General features: G+C 30.6%; 1 long non-coding RNA gene across 1 annotated transcript; it reads left to right on the top strand.

Moving 5' to 3' along the window:
* The first annotated feature begins 12,179 nt into the window (after nt 1–12,179).
* Nucleotides 12,180–15,424, top strand: LOC108221026 (uncharacterized). Its single transcript, XR_001806852.2, has 5 exons — nt 12,180–12,405; nt 12,543–12,619; nt 13,557–13,739; nt 13,873–13,992; nt 14,896–15,424. It is a non-coding gene; the product is annotated as an uncharacterized LOC108221026 (long non-coding RNA).
* The last annotated feature ends 4,697 nt before the right edge of the window (nt 15,425–20,121 follow it).

Here is a 20,121-nt window from a genome sequence, read left to right as displayed (position 1 = left end):
AAACTAGTATTTAGGCCCGCTACGCATGGGAAATCGATGATTTTTTTGTTTATTAATACTAGTTGAGAAGCCGCGCGTTGCGGCGGCCTATAAAAATTATACTAATGATTCAAAATTAATATTTGTAGAATAAAATTAATTTGCGGCGATTTATAAAAATTATATTAATGATTCAAAATTAATATTTGTAGAATAAAATAAATTTTACATTATAAACATCTCGATGCAATACCAATATTAATATTTAAAATTGCAAAATTGGACTATAATTCAAGAGTGAAAAAATGATAATAAATATCTACATGTAATTAACGATTTAAAGTACAACGAATCTTAATTTTAATTGTGTTTTTTTAAAAGTAATCATGTTTTTGACTAACATTATCATTAACTTTTCTAAACACTACTTCTTAGACATATACACCACTCCCTGCGTATAAAAAGCATACGGCTTTTTAACAGAACTGATTGATGACATCTTACCATATACATCGATCGCCCAATAAAACAGACAGTAAGCTTGCAAACAACAACAAATACGTCCGATGAACAAAAAAATTATTATAAAAAAATAACCAATAAACATATATTAATATTATAAGCATCTCGATGCAATATCAATATTAATATTTAAAATTACAAAATTGGACTATAATTCATGAGTGAAAAAATGATAATAAATTTCTACATGTAATTAATGATTTAAAGCATGACGGCTCTTTAACAGAACTGATTGATCACATCTAGCCATATACATCGATCGCCCAATAAAACAGACAGTAAGCTTACATCTAGCCATATACATCGATCGCCCAATAAAACAGACAGTAAGCTTACAAATAACAACAAATACGTTCGACGACCAAAACATATATCACTGTGATTAGGGGTATGCATTCGGTTAACCTGCACCGAATATTTAAGTTCACAATCCAAGTTAATAAAAAAGTTTTCAGCCAGAAGCTAGTAGCTAGTCCTCTGTTCCTGCACCTGATATCTTCATTTGATAATGTCACCTGCACCTGATTTTTTTTATAAAGTAAATAAAACTTTGATTAACCGTTCGGTTTTCGGTTAACCGCGGTTAAAAAATCGAATAATCGAAAAATGAAAATTTCGTTATCAAAAACCGAACTGAAATATAAATTTCGATTAACCGAACCAAAATTATTTTGGTTATTCGGTTCGGTTTTCGGTTAACCGAGCCGAATACCCACCCCTAACTATGATATTGAGAGAGAGAGTGTAGGTTATGTTTAGATGATCCAAGACCTTACAACCTATAGGGGTATTTATAGGTGCAGAGAGACTTGTGTGCTACTGTTTTACATAATTAAATAATCTGAAATAGAATCAGATTAAAAAACTTGCGAGCTCCTATATTCCATAAATAATCTGAAACAGAATCAGATTAATACTTGCAATTTATTATATTCCATAAATAATCTGAAACAGAATCAGATTAATTTATGCCAAGATATATACCATATCAATTAATCTGAAACAAATTTTTTTTTGATATCTTTCATCCAAAAATTCCAAAAAATTAGAAAAATAGAACGGAGCTATCTGAGAGGCGCCACCTACACGCCCCTCGCATCTCCTTTATATAAGTATATTGATTATTGAAGTATATAATAATATAATAATTATAATATTAATATTATTTGGTATATTAAGGTGTTTGTATTTATAAAGGAAATTAATGTTTTTTCGAAGGAAAATCATCGGCTTGTGTTTATTTTTAAAAAATTTATTGTATAATATTCTATTTGGTATTACAATTTTCAAAAAATGAATATAAATTCTATTTGGTATTGACCTCATCGACGTATCAATAATTTGCTTTTATTGATACGTTGATGAAGTTTGAAAATGAAGATAATGAACCTATGTCAAATTGTGATGACATTCATTGATTTTGAGTTGAAGTTTGAAAATGAAGATAATGAACATATGTCAAATTGTGATGACATTCATTGATTTTGAGCTCCATCAAGTACTGATTTTTTACTTTAGTCTTTTGGTTTGGAAAAGATGAAATGTAGATTTTCAAAGTAAATGAATAATGTGTAATCATAGTGTATGACTAAAGTTTTAGTCCATGACACAACTTAATTGTTGTACTTTTAATTTTATATTCTGATACAAAGAAAAGTTGTTCATGGTATGAGATTGTCCAAACATGTTAATGTTAAGTTATTGAATTTCAATGATATAAAAGTATCATCGAAATTTAGTTTAAACGTTATAAGTTATGCATTTATGTTTGTACTCTTTATGAACCTCTACAATTATATACAGAAGAAGTTGTAAAAAGAAGAAGAAAAAGAAAAATGTAATGTAAGAAGTTGTAAGATTTGATTTTTCCCTCAACATTTCTTAATTGGACGGTCTAATGTACATGTCAACTCTATATACATGTCAACTCTATGGTGCTATGCAATATTCTTCCCCCAACATTTTTTAATGTGACGGTTGTATGTATACATATATTTCAAAGTTATGATTTATGAAATTACTTTGTAATAATAAATTTGTTTTAAAATGTCATTTCAAAATATAGGCGGGAATGTTAATTTATTTTATGAAATTCATAAAATGAAATACCACCAGAATGTTATAAATCCTTATTTCTTAGTCCCAAATAAATTAATCATTTTATTATGGATTAATACTCAGGCCCAAATTGATGATGCTTAGGCCCAACTAAGTCTAACGGGTTGTCACTTTTAGTCATGGGCTTCTAATTGAGATAGGTATTGTCTCTTCTAAACAGCCTATTGCAGACTCCAGATTCCCGGACATAAGCGCACGCGTGGATTTGTAGTTCAACTGCAGATTCTTACCTCTGTAGAACGATGAGGTTTGTATCTCTGAAATTCTCCGAAATATCCTCATAAGCTTGCTGTTCATGTGTTGATTTCATGTAATTTTTTATCTTTGATTCTTAGTCTAAAACATCTTTAATTTTTTCCAGATCTATGGAATCTACCGGTATTGTAGCTGATAAGTTCTGCATTCTACTTACTTTTGAAGACACTAAGTCCAACAAACTGGTTTGAATATGTCTATGTTTTTATGCTTTTGGTTCTATATTTGGTTTACATATTTCTGAAAATTTTCAATTTAATTTATACAGAAATTTCCTGCGAATTTTATGCTGAAATACAGTTCTTTATTGGATGATTCGATGGAAATTAAACTACGGAATGGTTATATTCAACCTGTTCAAGTTGATAAATCTAAGTGTCAAATGAAAGGTGTTAAATGGTTTTTCAATACTCTGGAGCTCAAAGGGGGCGAGTTGCTTGTTTTTGAGTACTTTGGCCGCTCTAGAATCAATCTTTATATAATTGGTAGCAATGGTACAGAGATACGTTACCCAGACAGAGTACATATTTTACAGCGATGTTCCCCGGGAATAGGTTGTTGGAGAAAATTATTTATTCAGTAATTTGGTTTTTGTTATGTTTAGAAGTATTTTGGTTTTTATTTTCATTCATAATTATGTAGTTACCCTTGCTGATGGTGGCTGGAGGTTTGTCACAACTCGTAGTGATTTGGATGCTGTTATTGATTACATTGTAAGTTCTGTGGATGTGTTACAGTTTTATTACATTGTAAGTTTTTTGGATGCATTAAATTAAATTTTTCAGTATTGCTACCTGTAGGATCCTCCCGCTGCCTTCATTGATCGATGTGGTTTTGCATTGCCGAAGCGTATTATATACCTTCTGAGTAATGGAAAGAAATTTGTTGGGTCATATGATTCTGAGACCTGTCGGTTTTCTGGTTTGAAATCTATGTTTGATATAGTAGGTTTAGATGTTATCCATGGTGTGCGTACCTTTTTGTTTACTTATGATGGAACCGAAAGGATTGTTATATCTGCATTTGATTCGCAATATAATGAGATTGTGTTCCAAGGAACACCACTTTGTATGGGTAAATAATCACATTACGTTAAATATTTAGTACATGTGGTTTATAAAAAGTAACTATATGTGTTAGAACTGAATTTCTTGATTATTATGTGTAGATGGCAATGGTAATTATCCTCTGGTTGGGAATTATTTCCAAATAACTGTGGAAACCAAGCATATGTTAGATGACTGCTTTGTGGTGGTAGGTTGTTTTGCATTTCTGTTGTTTTTTACATTCTCTTGACGGTTGTATTGTTTTGATTCGATGTTATTGATTTTGTCATAGGATATCAGCAATGAATATACGGAAGTGTGTGAGCAATGGGAGAACTTCCAGTGTATTAATGTTTATTCAGGGAATGGTTGTTGGAGACTTCTAGTAAGGAAGAGAGATGACTACAACCGGACAACTATTGAAGATGGATGGCAGAAACTGCGTGATGGTCTTGGTTTGATTGTTGGCAATATCTGTGTTTTCGAATGTCCACTACACTCTTTTGATCAGTTTATAATTCGAGTTCTAGAGCCTGATGAATATTAGTGGATTATATTCTACACTGTAGTATTTGAATTGAGGTGTTACTAAGTGTTGATGAATTTATTTTCCTTAATGTGAAAAACAGAAATGTTAAGCACTGGTACTGGTGCAATGTACTGTAATGAACAGAGTAGTTGTTCTATTTTATTGTTAGTTTGTTGGTATGTTACAGTTGCTCTAATTTTTTGTCAAACCTCTTCATTTTGATTTCTGCTAAAATCTTGCTGGACTAAGCTTTGAGAGATATCTTTTCTTTTTGACTACAACTACCGTCAGTTGTGTTGATGTATTGTTTTTTAGTAATAAAAGATCTAAATAATATATGTTTATTTTGAAATCTTTTGTTGGAATCTTTTCAATATTTTATTAAACGTTTTTACTATTTTATGAAAGGTTTTATTTAATAATGCTTTACTCTGTTCGATGTAAACCTTTTCATCAAAATTTAAAAAATATATTATGAATAATATTATTGATATTAAGAGAAATTTAAGTTTAAATATAATATAAATAACCCACCAACCTAAACAAAGTTGAACATAATTAGTTCAGCATTTAATAAGTACAATATTTCTACCCCTTTACAAATTGTATGAGAAGAAATTGAATCAACGATAAATCGACAAATTATATTATACGGAATTATATTGTGTTAAAAAAAAGACAATATTATACGGAAGACCAAAGTATTTATTTCGTTAAGACATTATATTCTATACAAAATTTATAAATCAAATTTTCGGAAAAAAGCTCAGATGTTCAATATTTGTAAACGATAATTTGACCACATTAAAAATTATAAAACTTTGTAAAATACAATATCTGTTTGTTTTGAGCTTACCTTGAAAAAAGATTTCTTCAAAATTTCGATGTTTCTCTAAAATGAATTTTTTTTTTATCTCATGAAAATTCAGTAAATAAACTGTTATAATGAAGTAAAGAATTATTTTGTCCGTTTCTAACGTTAAAAAAAGTAATACAGAATTTTTAAAAAACGCATAAGGAAAATTGATGAGCATGTTTTGTTAAATTGATATAATTTGTAGTTATCGGCATTAATTTCAGATAACTCCCTACCTAACTTAAAGTATTCCAAAATTAATTAAATTAAATTGTCCTAAACTGCAAGATGTTGGTAACGGTTACATTAAAGCAGTTCATTACAGTCTTTTTTATTTTTTCAAAGCTCAGAGCCGTAGTAATCTTCTTGAAGAACAGCTGAATCCTCCATTTCAAGTCTCCATTGTTTGCACTCTTCAGTTGCTGGTTTGTTTTTATTTCGTTTTTTAAGTTTATTTTCCATTACACTGACTGCATGCAACTATTTCTCAGTTTAATGTTTGAATTGATTTAGGGTGATGGAAACCTCGGGGATTATTGTTGAGAAGTTCATCAAATTCCTAACAAATGCTGAGTTAATGTCCGATGAATTGGTTAGTTTACTCTATTTTGTAGTCGTGAATATTAAATTATCCTCGGAGATTATCTGTTCAGCTGCTCAGCTGTTAACACTGACTTGCGATAAACTTGAAACATTAAACATAGTAGTATTTGTTTTATTTATTTCTATGTTAAATTTGTCACTTAATTTTATTAAATTTGCTTGCCTTTCATATTTTCTCCGCTACTTTTTTTTTCTTTTTTTTTTCCCTATTTTGAAGTGGAATTTCTTCGATCAAGCACATGTCTCCTGCTCGCTCGGGTTTGTATAATTGTATTGAATCACTTAACCTCGTGGTCTAACCATGTATTTTTTTCATAAATATCCTAGATTTGATAGTCTTTTACAGAAAATATATATAAATTTTTAAAAATATTTGTAAAAATACTATCGTTCAAATAAAATTTATATACATATTATTTTTCAGAAATTTTTTTGCAAAAATACAGAGATTGAATATGCAACCATATCTATAACTACTAGTAAACAAACATGTACTCACAAATGTACAGCTTTGTAAACATATGTTAAAAATTATATTTAATAGTAAAATAAGTTGCAAGTGGTTGTAAATTGTGAAAAGAGAGTACCTCAGCGGGGTGATTAATAATAACACAGAATCAATTAAAACCAACCACATTATCAACTAAAACATTCACATTTCTTTTGACATTAATTAAAAACAAAATATGTGAGTGAAATAAACACGTCTTGTTGTCCTTGATAACAGCGCACAATAAGTGCAGATGATGAGGAGATCGCCAGTGTAGCGTGACTAGTCAAGTTCTATGGAGTCCCATTTTATTGGAGTCTACGGAGTCCATTTATATTTTACAAATAAAATATCTTGTAAAACGTGTTATCTTGCAAAACATGTTTCACAAATATCACTAGCTATTTCAATAAAATTTTACAAATCTCATAAATTTATAAGTATAATATGTATATTATGCAACATGAACATGTATGTTCTGCAAAGTAAACATGTTTTATGAAATAATATATTTTACAATATTCTACTTGTAAAATGTATAGGATCCGCAAGATTTTCAATAAAATAATGATGTTTGTAGAACATCATTCGGAAAAACCATATTTTTTATAATATTTTAAAGCTATATTTTACTTGCAGAACATATGTGGACTCCAAGACTCCGATGAAATGAGGACGCCGTAGAACCTAACACATATTTGAGAGAGAAGGGGGGGAGTTTGTTGAGAGATGAGGAAAATGCAGAATTATGTGAAATGATTGAGCAACAAAATGTTATGTAAAAGTGAGTTTATAAGTTTGCAGCGTTGATGTTAATTTGTTTGCCGAGTTGACTCGGTGTGCATGCACCGTTTCTATTTGTTTTGTATTTTTAAGTCATAAATACTGTTCCATGATTAGTTTAAGAGTTTGAATCGGTATATTTAGTGTTTCGTATTGTGTAATCGAGTTTGTCGTTGTCATCTTGATATGATGTAATTACTGAGTTGACTCACGATTGTTGATTTATGTTGTGTTATGTTGTTGTTTTTCTTGTTTAGATATATATGGTGTAAAGTAGGCGAATGTGTATGTCCTTAGTTTTATGTTGTTTTGATCATTGTAAAGTAGCATGGGTTGTGAAGGCGATGCGTCTTGGGTTTGCGTGTTGAGAGCTAGAAGATCATCATGTTGTTGGTGACGGTAATCTTTTGTATGCGTATGTAATTTGTGTTTAAGATGTTTCTATATCAGAAAATCAAATCATATAATTCATAGAGATTTACGGCACAAAAAAAGATTATATATATGTTTCTGCTTTCTTTGTGTCTGTACCAGTATATAATGTTCTTCGCGTGTGTACATGTTTTTAATTTAATTAATTGACTTGTAAATTGTGTTTGTTGTGTGTAGAATCTACGCTAGATGTGGTTGCATAGCTTTATGGTGGCAAGGGAGTGCTTGCACCGGTAATGATTTGCAACAAATAATTAAATAGCTATTTCTTGATATGTTAACTTTTTCGTCAACTGATGTTTATTAATTCTTCTATTGAAACATATGACTGTATATGTTAATTAGTCGGTGTTTGATTTGGATAACCTTTCATGTATTACGGAAGCAAGACTTTCGTCAAAATAATTTATAATTAATTTGGAGGTAAAAGTATAAAAATGAGTTTTTATGTTAATCAGTTTTTAAAGTTTGAAAAAGTGCTTTTCAAGTGCTACATTTATAAAAATTAATCGGTGTTTTTATTTATTTTTGCTTTTATATTCGTGCAATATGCAAATTACTTTTCATACCTCCATATCATATCGATTTTGTAATTATTAATTATACATGTGTTTTCGTGTTTTCTTGGTTGCTATGGTGCTCCATTATTAAATGTGCAGATTGTATTTTAAAAAACTACAATCAAATGTATTTTCTTTTTGTTGAATTCACCTTGGATATCATCTGCTTCTATTTATGAAGTGTCGTTGGTGAATAACAAGAAGTGTGAGCTATAATTTTGTATAATGTATAATTAATAATTACAAAATCGATATGATATGGAGGTATGAAAAGTAATTTGCATATTGCACGAATATAAAAGCAAAAATAAATAAAAACACCGATTAATTTTTATAAACGTAGCACTTGAAAAGCACTTTTTCAAACTTTAAAAACTGATTAAAATAAAAACTCATTTTTATACTTTTACCTCCAAATTAATTATAAATTATTTTGACGAAAGTCTTGCTTCCGTAATACATGAAAGGTTATCCAAATCAAACACCGACTAATTAACATATACAGTCATATGTTTCAATAGAAGAATTAATAAACATCAGTTGACGAAAAAGTTAACATATCAAGAAATAGCTATTTAATTATTTGTTGCAAATCATTACCGGTGCAAACACTCCCTTGCCACCATAAAGCTATGCAACCACATCTAGCGTAGATTTTACACACAACAAACACAATTTACAAGTCAATTAATTAAATTAAAAACATGTACACACGCGAAGAACATTATATACTGGTACAGACACAAAGAAAGCAGAAACATATATATAATCTTTTTTTGTGCCGTGAATCTCTATGAATTATATGATTTGATTTTCTGATATAGAAACATCTTAAACACAAATTACATACGCATACAAAAGATTACCGTCACCAACAACATGATGATCTTCTAGCTCTCAACACGCAAACCCAAGACGCATCGCCTTCACAACCCATGCTACTTTACAATGATCAAAACAACATAAAACTAAGGACATACACATTCGCCTACTTTACACCATATATATCTAAACAAGAAAAACAACAACATAACACAACATAAATCAACAATCGTGAGTCAACTCAGTAATTACATCATATCAAGATGACAACGACAAACTCGATTACACAATACGAAACACTAAATATACCGATTCAAACTCTTAAACTAATCATGGAACAGTATTAATGACTTAAAAATACAAAACAAATAGAAACGGTGCATGCACACCGAGTCAACTCGGCAAACAAATTAACATCAACGCTGCAAACTTATAAACTCACTTTTACATAACATTTTGTTGCTCAATCATTTCACATAATTCTGCATTTTCCTCATCTCTCAACAAACTCCCCCCCTTCTCTCTCAAATATGTGTTAGGTTCTACGGCGTCCTCATTTCATCGGAGTCTTGGAGTCCACATATGTTCTGCAAGTAAAATATAGCTTTAAAATATTATAAAAAATATGGTTTTTCCGAATGATGTTCTACAAACATCATTATTTTATTGAAAATCTTGCGGATCCTATACATTTTACAAGTAGAATATTGTAAAATATATTATTTCATAAAACATGTTTACTTGTGAGCTATAATTTTGTATAATGTTCCTTGTCATCCACACGAGCCAAAACTCTTGGTAACTCTTCTTGGTCTAAAATATTACTTATAGAATACTTTGTGGTGCAATTTCAATTGTTTCAGTTTACTTTATACAGTTCCACTGACTACCGGTCATGTTATGGGCTTCACAGAGCGGCTCCTTTGACAACCCAATCTACATATTCACGGTAAGGGTGTGCACGGGTCAGTTCGGCTCGGTTTCTATCTAAAATCGTTATCGAACCGTGTATTTCGATTCGGTTCGATTTTTAGGTAGATACCGTAACCGAACCGTTTAGAACGGTTTTTTCCGGTTCGGTTAACCGTTGGTTGGTTTCGGTTTTTTCCGGTTTTTATATTATTAGAAACTAGTATATAAATTTAATGTTATTATTATTATAGAAATATATTTAAATACTTATAATACCAATTTTTCTTACTAAAATATATAATTAATATATTGTAACATAGAGTAAAGTTCTATGGAGACCACTTTATTTGGAGACCGTGGAGACCACTTATGTTCTGCAAGTAAAAAATTGCCTAAAAACGTTACAAAACTCATAATTTTGCAAATCAAAATAATGCAGAATACATTATTTTGCGAAGAAATATCACCAATTCATTAAAATTATTGATGAAAATCTATGTTTAATAAGTAGAATGTGTATGTTCTGCAAATTGAACAAATATTCTGCAAACTAAACATATTCCGTAGGATAAAATATTATATAATATTCTACATGCAAAACATACATGATATTCAAGATTTTAAATGATATAATGATCTTTGTACAACATGATTTGCAAAATTATGAGTTTTTCAATATTTTTATGCATATTTTACATGCAGAACATAAACGGTCTCCACGGTCTCCGAAAAAAGTGGTCGCCATAGAACTTTACTCCTGTAACATATATATAATATGTTGTATATAATGTGTTATATATAATAAATGTTATATTTTTATTTTATATTATATAAATGGTTCGGTTTTTCGGTTGGGTTTTAGGGGTAAAACCGTAACCGTTACCCAACCGTTATATCGGTTCGGTTCTATTACGGTTTTTTTCGGTTTTTGTTGGTTATGGTTTTTTTCGGTTTGATTTTTCGGTTTTTCGGCTCGGTTTCGGTTTTTCGGTTTTTTTTTGCTCACCCCTAATTCACGGTACACAGAGAAGCCTATTTATTTTATGATATGAATGACTCCTTCTAGTCCATCATACATGTCATTTGATTTTTTATACTTTTGGATTAGATTTAGTAGATGTTTTATTTGTTGAAAATAATGTTAAGTTAAACTAAGATAATGTTAGCACTTTCTAATATTTGTTTACACACCCGCATATAGATCAGCTTAATAGTTAAACACTCTTAAAATTATTACATGTCATATAGTATAATTGATTTTAAAAGGTCATGTTTGCATCGAGCTTTTCCATTCCATTGCTGATATTTTTTTATAGGGTTAATTATCAATTAGATCACTTATTACGCTAGAAAATATCAAGTGGGTCACTGAAAATTTTTTGGTCTCATTTGAGTCACTAAAGTCATAAAAAATATCAAATAGATACCTCTAATATCTTTTCGAGGAGTAAACTTTATTTTTCATTGAGTTCCACACATTTTTCTTAGCTGTTAGTATAATCAAATGAAAGGTTATGAATTCTAGTATTTATGATAATATATTCAGATTTTAAGAAATTTATTTGCTATTTATTTTTGATTTTACAATTATTTTGTTTAATTTATATCAAATAAATAGAAAATAAATTTTTTAAAATCTGAATATATTATCATAAATACTAGAATTCATAACCTTTCATTTGATTATACTAACAGCTAAGAAAAATGTGTGGAACTCGATGAAAAATAAAGTTTACTTCTCAAAAAAATATTAGAGGTATCTATTTGATATTTTTTATGATTTTAGTGATTCAAATGAGACCAAAAATTTTCCAGTGACCCACTTGATATTTTCTAGCCTAATAAGTGATCTAATTGATAATTAACCCTTTTTTTATATTATTTAAACTAGTGAAATATAGATTGTTTGAGACATAAAGATTCATCCATCACTACACCAAATATGGGCTATTGAAACCCCAACATGTATTTGTGTTGCATAAAATGTTACAATAGACCAAAAATTTACTAGTCTAAAGCAATATTTTGGAATGTGTTACATAATATAGAAAAGTGTTACAAACAAAAGTGCTAAAATCAGATTTTAGATCAAATGTAATACTTTAAAAAAGTGTTAAAATATATTGCAACGGATTTGGCTGAAATTTGGCGGAATTTCAATTTTTGTACTTGGCGGGCTTCTAAATATTGGGGCAAAAACTTTCGGTATCAACACTTTTTTACATGAAAAAAAATTTTAATACAAAAAATAAACATCTCCACTGCTCTCAGCACACTCCACTGCCCTGTTCGTCACACCCCTCTCTTCGCTCCCCTCTTCCTCACTCCCCTCTCTCGGTCATCTCTCTCCCTCATCTCTCTCACACCTAATACTCTTCTTTCTCGCTCATCTCTCCTGCACCTATCTGAAAATCCTAAAATCGATTAGGACAATAATTTGGGGAAAACCCTACAATTGATTAGAGTTTTAATTGATTGTGTTTGAGCTTCTGTTAGAGGTAAAGTACTAATTATATTTCAATTATGTTCTATCATATATTTATATGTATAATTTTTGATTATGTTGATTTTCTTTAATGATACAGAATAAGAATCTATTTTAATGGTTTGACAAACTAGTGTTTCTTCATCTCAGATTTTGAAGGAGGATATATATATGTATCAGATTGTTAGAGCAGAAAAATGGAGTTGCTCGTAGAATATCTTCCTCAGGTTGGGTGTTCATACACAGATAATAAGTTAATCTTTGTCCATACACTAACAATAAGTTCATCTATGCTTTTATTCAGTAGAATTGTCCTCATGATATTTTAGTTTCTATTCATATATCCTCGTGCATATGTTATTTCATTATGTTTGTTTTTGTTTTTGGCATGCTACAAGATAAACTATGTATTCATATTTGGCAAGTTTGGGCAAAATCTAGCTAGGTAGTAAGAACCACCAGAATTACAGGCACTTTGTGAGGATCAATGCCATAGTTATTTTTGTTGTTTTCATATATTCTAGAGCCACCCTTTAGAGTAATTTTAACAGCTACAATATATTAAATTAAATTGAAAAAGTAATCCACTGGAAATAGATAATTGTCACATTTCTAGACTGTTCTCTGAGTTGAATATTTTACCCTAAGTCATTTTTAATTTGTTTGGATATTTAACTAATTATTTTTATCAGTAATAGAGTTTTATATTTTATTTTTTAGTAAGAGGTTAGTTCCACAATCATAGTTTCTATTAAACTAGTTGTTGTGTAGTCCCAAGGAAGTTTGTGTGTGCCACAGTGTTCGGCTGTGTTTCGAACACTTGAACAGGATCTGCATTTTTGTATGTACTGAGAAAAGGTTAAGATATTATATATAGGAGCTAAGATATGGTCCCTGTTAGAAATCCAATAGGCCATTTCAATATCCTCATGATATTAGGTGTTTATTTGTCTTGTTTTATCTATGTTTAACATGTATATGAACTGACACTTATATTTTATAACCAATATCTTAAGCTTGTTTATCACATTGAAGCGGCAAGATATGAATGTGGAATAAGGTTTTAGGTTGATTGATGATATGTGGTTGTTCTGATTTTTCTCAAGTCTTTTCACGTTCTGATAAATATTAAAGATCTTTGTGATCAAGTCTGATCTCTTTCAGAGTACAGAGCTCAACTATACCATTATCTGAAGAGCCGAATGAACTATATAGCTCCAAGTCTAACTTCTCTTGTTGGAGAACTTGTTGGTGCTCAATCTAGAAAGCAAAGAACTAGGCCATGCTTGTCATACAGCTAAAGGCAAACACATGATTGAGTTCTATGATAAGGACCGCAAGAAAGGAGTAAGTGCTTTGATAAATCCTATATTATTGTACTAGAGCTTACTGTTTGTGAACCAGACTAATGATCAAATAGTTTTTTGTGCATTTTTATTGTTTATTCAATAATTAATGATGCAACTGTTTGTTTAAATAGGATGTTGGTGGATCGCTAGGCAGAGATGCTGCTAGTGGAAGGGGAGTACTTGTTGCAACTGAAGACTCACTTAGTAAAAATCATGTGTGCGAGCTTCGAGATCAGATTAATGTTACATAGGTAAGATACTATTTGATCGAAACATATACACATCGACTTTCTGTTCTGCTAGATGTAATATTAAATTCTTTGTTTAAAAATGTTATAATTTATTTGGAACATAACATTCCTTTCTCAAAGTTTATTTGCACAAACTTGTTGGTGAATCAGGAAGACCAGGAATACATCAATATTGTATTATATATATATTCTTTTAAAGATGGATAGGTTGTTTTCTTGGTATGATATAGACACTCTCGAGTACTAATGATAGTTCTCTGGCCATTTGTACATTGAAAATGTGGATGACTTCTTAATAGTTCAGATACCTCAGCACTACAAACTTTAAATTTGGATTACTATGCCTAATTACCTTCTGGTTCCTATTGAATCTCATGCTTTAGTTTCTGACCCCTTTGTTTAGCTTGTACTTTGTGTCTTCTGCAATCTTTATGCGTTGCTGGCCTATACATACCTTCCAATTGTAATCTAGGCTTCCTTGCTCAGTTACTAGTCTACCTGTGCCCAAAGCTTGTCAAATGCATTACGAAATTGATTTTGTGGAAGTATTGGCATATATAGAAAATTTTTGCACAATCCTGACTTATTAAATGCCGAGACCCACTTGGACTAATTTTTTAAAGCAATGCTTCTAATTAGTTGCATGGGTTAACAGCGGGCTTGTTGCCCCGGTAATCCTTCCAACGTACCACCATGTGAACTTATCACATATTTGAGATTTTCGTTATATATTTCCCCTTTTCTATTGAGTAGATCAGAATCTTAATTCTTTCAACTCAACTTATTCATGTTGGAGACATTGTTAAAGTAAATCAAGTCTGGCAATTTAGTAAACCCCTTTACAACGTGTTTTCTCTAATATGCAATTCAATTGGTAATATATACCTTCACGATTACTTGCAGGGTGTTGCTTGTGACATATATGATGACAATTGGTATGTCACAACCTTAAATCAGTTTACTGGCCAAGTCCCGGACAGGTTTGGTACACTGAGTAAGCTCTTGATCTTGGACTTCAGCAGAAATTCTCTGTCAGGGACTCTGTCTTATACTTTAAGCACGCTAAACACCTTGATATTGAAGAGATGTGGGCTGATGATGCAAGTGAGGATGACAAAGAGGACAATGGTGAGGATGATGACAATAGTGAGGAAGATGACATTGCCCAGAAAGGTGACGATGACGGGGATGACAATAATTGATATCTTCGTGATTAATTATAAGTACTTATATTTTCATACTTTTGGTAAGTTGGTTGTTTTGGCAGGAAAGACTAAATTTCATGTAAGATTGTGTATGTAAATTATGTGTTTCGACTTTAAACTCAAGTTCTAAAAGTAAGGTGATGTAGTAGCTGACTTATTTTGATACTATATGTTCTATTGGATTTGCAATGAAGCAAATTTGGAATGTTGTTTCTGGTTTGGTATAATTTTGTAATGGCCTCATTAAAATGCAGGTCTGTATATGCAATCTGAATTAATTTAAAGTGTTGCACCTATATGTTGCAAATATTATGTCAAAGTATTATAATAGGGTCAATGTGTTACAGTAATATGTTACAAAAAACTAAAATACATTGCAAAAAGAAACAAATGTTGCTAAAAAACCAAAATAAAATGTTACAACTAAACGTTGCAAGTATGAAGAACAACTAAATATAGAAATAATGTTACAATAGGTTCTGAAAATGTTGCAACTTTGTAACATATTTAGGTTAATAGTGTTACAAATAAGTGTTGCGATATATTATTGTAACACAATAATTATGTTACTATAACGTCAAAAAGTGTTACAATAAAATTGCTATTGTAATACATTCTATGTGTTGCAAAAAGTACCAAAAATGTTACTATAGGGGCCTATTGCAACGACAGTAAACGCAACGCTGATTTTTGACAAAAATGTTACAATAGAGTATATTGTAACACTTTTGGGGCTTAATATTACGTTTTCTTGGCGTTGCTATAGGCCATATTTGGTGTAGTGCATAGTTCACTCGATGATGATAAGCATGACAAACACTGTTTATTTTGTCATTCTTTCGAAACATATTCTGTGAGTTCCTATTTTTTCTCATTTTCTTTCTGATCAAATATAATTGGTTTTTCTATAGAAAGCGCTCAACTTAATAAAATTTGTTAAGAAGGTGTGTGAAAAGGTTTTGATAAGATATTGTAGGTCACTGGCCCTATTAGTTTAACATTTGTTGGTGCTAGGAATTTCCTCACGCACCAGACTTGTTTTAATTGGTAAGATACTGATTTCAATAAGTTAATATGATACAGTAATAACACTAAAATCATGATTTATATTTATGAAAAATAATATTTGAATAACTAAGTAGGAGAAAATGTGTTTGACAGGTTATCTGCACAGTGCTTTAAAGGAGGAGTTTGTATTAACAAAATATTGTCTAAACTGTTGGGGGAGCCTAATTGGTTTACTTGTCATATATGCGGGAAGGATAAAGCAATAGTTGTTTGTCTATCAACTTGGAAAACTTACCATCTACTTTGTGCTTCAAAATCTTTTCCTCATAAACTCAACATGGTATACACACACACACACACACACACAGGCTAATGATCAAATACAACCAATTCTTACATGCAAACTAAAAGTAGTATAATCCATTTTAGATAGTGATTTGCGTTAAAAGAATTAGTGAAAAAAATTAGTGATTTGTATGTAGTGTTGTTGATGATTGGAGATAGTTTAGAGACTTGATGATTCGGTTGTAGCGAGGAAAAGTAGGAAAAGACTCGTGCTGAGAGAAAAGAAGTTAAGGAGATTGAGTCAGAGTAATGGAGGCACTATTACAAATATTGCATTAGATACCGATTAAGCACCGATGTCTCTTTAAATTTTGACCAATATCTTTGCGTGTGATGTTATATATATGGCCTTTACATCAGTCCTAACCCGACATCAATTATTGGTTCATGCATCATTTTTATCAAAAAATTTGACGTCTTTTGTTGAAATATTACAAATATGTTACTTGGTTTTCAACATGAATAGTTCACTATTATGAGATATGGAACCCCTTCAACACAACATCACAGCTTAATATGAACCATATGCATCATTTTTCAAGAATAAAGTGATGTTAGAAAGACAATAGACATAGAAGCTGACTAATTTTAATAAGTTCTTAACACTGTTTTAAAGATAAGAACTGATGTAAAATAACATTCTAATAACATTAGATTGTAGAAATTGTATAATATTAAATATAAATAAGACATCGTTACATTTAAATTAACAGTTGATAATAAAAAGAGTAGTACGGGGTGCACAAAACTGTGTACAAAAAATTGTACATAATGACATGACAATTGATGTGTTGGGTTTTAATTGGGGTTGTTGATGTAAATACATGGGTCCATTCTAATTAAAACCCACCACATGTCATTATGTACAATATTTTGTATGCAATTATGTACACCAAGTATTTTCCTAATAAAAATGATGTTAAATATACATTAAATATCAACTTCAAAAAAGGACTGATGTTAATAGCCCTTTCAATATCGTTTTTGCTTAGACATCGCTTTTGCTTTTCAAATGATTTTTAGAATATTAGTTTGTTTCAAAAAATGAATGTAAAATATCTTTTTAACATCAAATTGATAATTGATTTAATATCAATTATTTATAAGACATCATTATTCTTGGTGTCAAACATCAAAACATTTTAACATGTAAAATTCTTGTTTATATATATGTACCCAAAACTCAAATCAAAGAAATGTACCTAAATATCACTTATTATTGTCCAAATCCAAAAATCTACCATATTCCTACATTAACCAAATTCGACATATCTGTACACATCACCTAGGATCTCAGAACAAACTACATAAGTATATAAGTGGTATCTGAAACACCCAAAAATTTAAGTTGCATCAGGTATATGTAAGAAGTGGTTATACTATAAGATGCACAATAGAGCTAAACTCGATTTGTATTGGTTCATATGCAACAAAATTAATTAGTACTTCAGTTGAACATGTGACTGAAATACCACATATATCATATTTTCTCTTAGAGCAAGTCCAATGCAAGATGCAAAATAACTATAGCTATTGTTATAATTTAGCACCAAAAAGTGTTTTTTTATTGCTAAAACAGAACTTCAACTCCAATGCTAGATGCATTTTGCATCCAAATAATTACAAATTTAAGTAACTTTAGTCCCTCTCTCCTAAATTTTATTTAAAGTTCACCAATATACATACCAATTATAGTTAGTTGATGATGTGGCATGAATGCATAAATGCATCATTGGTTTCAAATTTAGAACCAAGGATGCATATATGCATATTTGCATCCAAATATAAAACCCAATTGGAGTTGGGATTTTTAGCATTTGATTTCAAATTATAGAAATGACACCACTTATAACATTGCATTGGACTTGCTCTTAGAAGGTTCATCTAAGCTTGTCATGCTTGTTGGTGATGGCTGCCTATTTGAGGCACCTACTCCCTGAGAAGTATTTAATTTGAAAAAATTAAATTCTATAATAAATTAACAGATATAGAAAGATAGTTACAAATAGATAATAAAAATTTATATTATACATATTATTAATTTTCAATATAAAAAATATTGTAAAAACTAAACATGTGATAGAAAATATAGAGAAAATGCCCTAAATAACTAAAATTTGAGAACTACATGCCCAAAATACTGAGAGTCAATAACAATGCCCTTTCTGCCTACTGCCTCTCGCATTTTCTAAATGCGTATATGAAGTTTATTAAATTATATAATTGTTTCTCTTCTTCTCTTATAAATAACTCATCTATCTCTAAAAAAGATGGTGAACGTGTGTAGAGTGATGCACATGGGATTAAAGCCATGATGTTGGTAGGTTGCTCGTCGATTGTTGAGAGTCTTGTATTTGACCACTATAGCGAGGAAGTTAATATCATTATGAGAACAGAAGAGTATTTGATGTATATGAGCCGGAACGCATCCCTGAGATGCGTGTATAGACAAATTTTGTACAGTAATAATCAGAAGAAAAATATGCACGCATTCTGAATATGCGTGTGTTTCCAGGCAGTCGCATCAGATGGATGCGTAACTCTTCTTTACTCTCTTATGTTTTGAGTGATGATGAATGAGGATAAGAGTATAGTTCACAGTTGTGATTGATGAATAAGAACGGCGACAACACAAAGTTATTAAAACTAAAAAACTGAAAGACATTTGTGGAACACTGAAAACTTGTTGGGGGGTGAACTGGTTTTGTCTGGGTGTGTAGGTTGAAGGGCAGGAAGTCAGAGAAAAAGAAATGGACGAAGCCAAAAAGAATGTGTTTTAAGAATTATAACCACACAACACACATTTCTTGCATTCGTGTTTGTACACGCACTCCTTGAATGCGTATTTGTTTGGTTATTTTGGACAAACTCTCGATTCTTGGTTATTTTGGACGCTGACAACTGGAAAATCGTCAAATAAGGCTTTCACCCGAAAATATAGTAAGTCTGGTATGATTTAATTAAACTTAAATTTATCATGAAAAAAATTATGGATATCCAATCGTATTGACCTGTTAATAATAATAAAAAAAATTCAAACCACAGGCTACTAAATGATAAAGCAATAAGCAAAACTGGTTGGAAAAAATATAAACAGCGAGTCGATGGATTACAAAAACTGCATACATAAAAGCAAACTACCACTAAGAGCTGAATCTCAAATATTTAAATGGAGTAGTTATGTAATGGAAGCACCCTATAGCTAATCAGGCGCAAAAAAGAAACCAAGTAGCCCATTTCTATTTGCGAAGAGAGGGGAGCAGCCAGCAAGTCAATGATGATTAGACGATAATGGTGCTAATCATAAGGGTTCTACAGATTACATTAATCATGTTGTGTTTAGAATTAGTTGGATTCAAAATCATACGCTCGATTCTCATGTTTTATTGGAGGTGTCTTGTCAAGATACATTCACCCGCTCACTTTATTGTCATTAGTGTAATTGCTGTAGACAGTAATAGAGACAATTGCTTTACTTTTTTGCCTCTCTTTTATAATTTTATGCAGTGTTTATCTTTATGTGTTAAAATGTGTTCACCATCGGCAAAACAAGATGCCGACGATCAACTAA

Source organism: Daucus carota, chromosome 5 (assembly GCF_001625215.2).
Source record: "Daucus carota subsp. sativus chromosome 5, DH1 v3.0, whole genome shotgun sequence".
Taxonomy (NCBI): Eukaryota; Viridiplantae; Streptophyta; class Magnoliopsida; order Apiales; family Apiaceae; genus Daucus; species Daucus carota.
This window is presented reverse-complemented; position numbering and strand designations above follow the sequence as displayed.